The sequence below is a fragment of the Cicer arietinum genome, chromosome 4 (genome assembly GCF_000331145.2).
Source record: "Cicer arietinum cultivar CDC Frontier isolate Library 1 chromosome 4, Cicar.CDCFrontier_v2.0, whole genome shotgun sequence".
Classification (NCBI taxonomy): Eukaryota; Viridiplantae; Streptophyta; class Magnoliopsida; order Fabales; family Fabaceae; genus Cicer; species Cicer arietinum.
The window spans coordinates 28,622,322-28,624,546 of record NC_021163.2 but is presented as its reverse complement, the minus strand read 5'-3'; positions in this window follow the sequence as shown (position 1 = coordinate 28,624,546).

The following is a 2,225-nucleotide window of genomic DNA, read 5'->3' as shown; positions in this document are numbered from 1 at the left end:
TTGGGCATACTTCCAAAATTTGTCATGCTAAGAAGAAAGCTAACAATGAAAAGGAAGCATGCTCATTCTGTGGTAAACATGGGTACCATGATTCTATTTGCCATCATAAAAGGAATGTCCTCAAAAGAGGAAAAACTAACCAACAAGGACCCAAAGCTATATGGGTACCTAAGTCTCTTTTAAACTCTAAAACAGGTTCATCCTCTAATCAACAAGAGAAAGACTTGGTACTTGGACAGTGGTTGCTCAAGGCATATGACGTGATAAAGCTCAAATAAAAGGAATAGGTATTATTGGTAAGAATAATTCTGCAAAAATTGAAAATGTTCAATATGTGGATTGCTTAAAACATAACTTGTAAAAGATAAATGGATTTGGCACAAACGAGCTGGTCACACAAGCTTAAATACTATTTCTAAACTAGCAAATTTAGAATTAGTAAAAGGACTTCCAAAAATTAATTTTGAAAAAGACAAAGTTTGTGAAGCTTGTGTGAAAGGAAAACAAGTTAAAAGTAGTTTTCACTCTAAAAACTTTGTTTCAAAAAATCATCCTCTTGAACTCATTCACATTGATCTTTTTGGTCAAATCAAAACTCCAAGTCTTAGTGGAAAAAGATATGGTTTTGTAATTGTTGATGATTTTTCTCGTTTTACTTGGATTCTATTTTTAAAACATAAAGATGAAGCCTTTGGGCATTCCACCATTTTTGTAAAAAGGTTCAAAACGAAAAAGGATCAAAAATTGTCGCGGTGAGAAGTGACCATGGAGGTGAATTTGAAAATGAATCCTTTAAAAATCTTTGTGAAGAAAATGGTATTTCTCACAATTTTTCTTGTCCAAGAACTCCCCAACAAAATGAGGTTGTTGAAAGGAGAAATAGAACTTTACAAGAAATAGCTAGAACTATTTTAAATGAAGCAAACATTGAAAAATACTTTTGGGCCGAAGCCATCAACACTGCCTTTTATGTTTCTAATCATCCATCCATTAGAAAATTTTTAAACAAAACCCCATACGATTTATGGAAAGGGAGAAAACCAAATATTTCCTATTTCCGTATATTTGGGGTGTTATTGCTACATTCTAAATAATAAAGAAAATTTGGGAAAGTTTGATCCAAAATATGATAAAGGAGTTTTTCTAGGATACTCCACAACGTCAAAAGGTTATAGAATATATAATCTTAGGACTCAAAATGTGGAGGAATCCATGCATGTTATTTTTGAGGAGTTTGATGACTTGTGTTTAGAAAACATGGATAAAAATGAAGAAGATGAACATTCATCCTCTCGAGTACCCGGTCCTCACGAAGAGGATGTGTCTGACTCAACCTCTCAGCAACCTCCAAGAGGATGGAAAACAGTCACGCATCATCCTCTAGATCTAGTCATTGGAAATACTACAAATGGTGTGAGAACCAGAAACTCTCTAAGGGAAAATATTTCCAACATGACCATGATATCACAAGTTGAACCCAAAACGATTGATCAAGCTATTGGTGATAAATCATGGGATGAAGCTATGATGGAAGAACTCTCACAGTTTGAAAGAAACAAATTATGGAATCTTGTACCCCATCCTCTGGACAAATCCATTATTGGGACTAAATGGATATTTAGAAACAAACTAAATGAGGATGGAGAAGTCATTAGAAATAAAGCAAGACTAGTGGCACAAGGGTACAATCAACAAGAAGGAATTGATTATGATGAAACGTTTGCACCCGTAGCAAGACTTGAAGCAATAAGAATCCTCTTAGCTTATGCAACTCATAAAGGTATAAAACTATTTCAAATGGATGTCAAAAGTGCCTTTTTGAATGGGTTCTTAAATGAGGAAGTGTATGTTCGTCAACCTCCTGGGTTTGAGGATGAGAAGAGGCCGAACCATGTGTTCAAACTCTCAAAAGCTTTTTATGGTTTAAAGCAAGCTCCTCGAGCTTGGTATGAGAGGTTAAGCTCTTTTTTAAAAGAAAATTGATTTATTAGAGGACAGATTGATACAACTCTTTTCAAGAAAACACTTGAAAATGATTTATTGATTGTTCAAATATATGTCGATGACATTATATTTGGATCCACAAAAGAAAAGATGTGTAAAGAATTCTCAAATCTCATGCAAAGTGAGTTTGAGATGAGTATGATGGGGGAATTGAAATTCTTTCTTGGTTTACAAATCAAACAACGAGAGGATGGTATTTTTATATCACAAGAAAAATACAC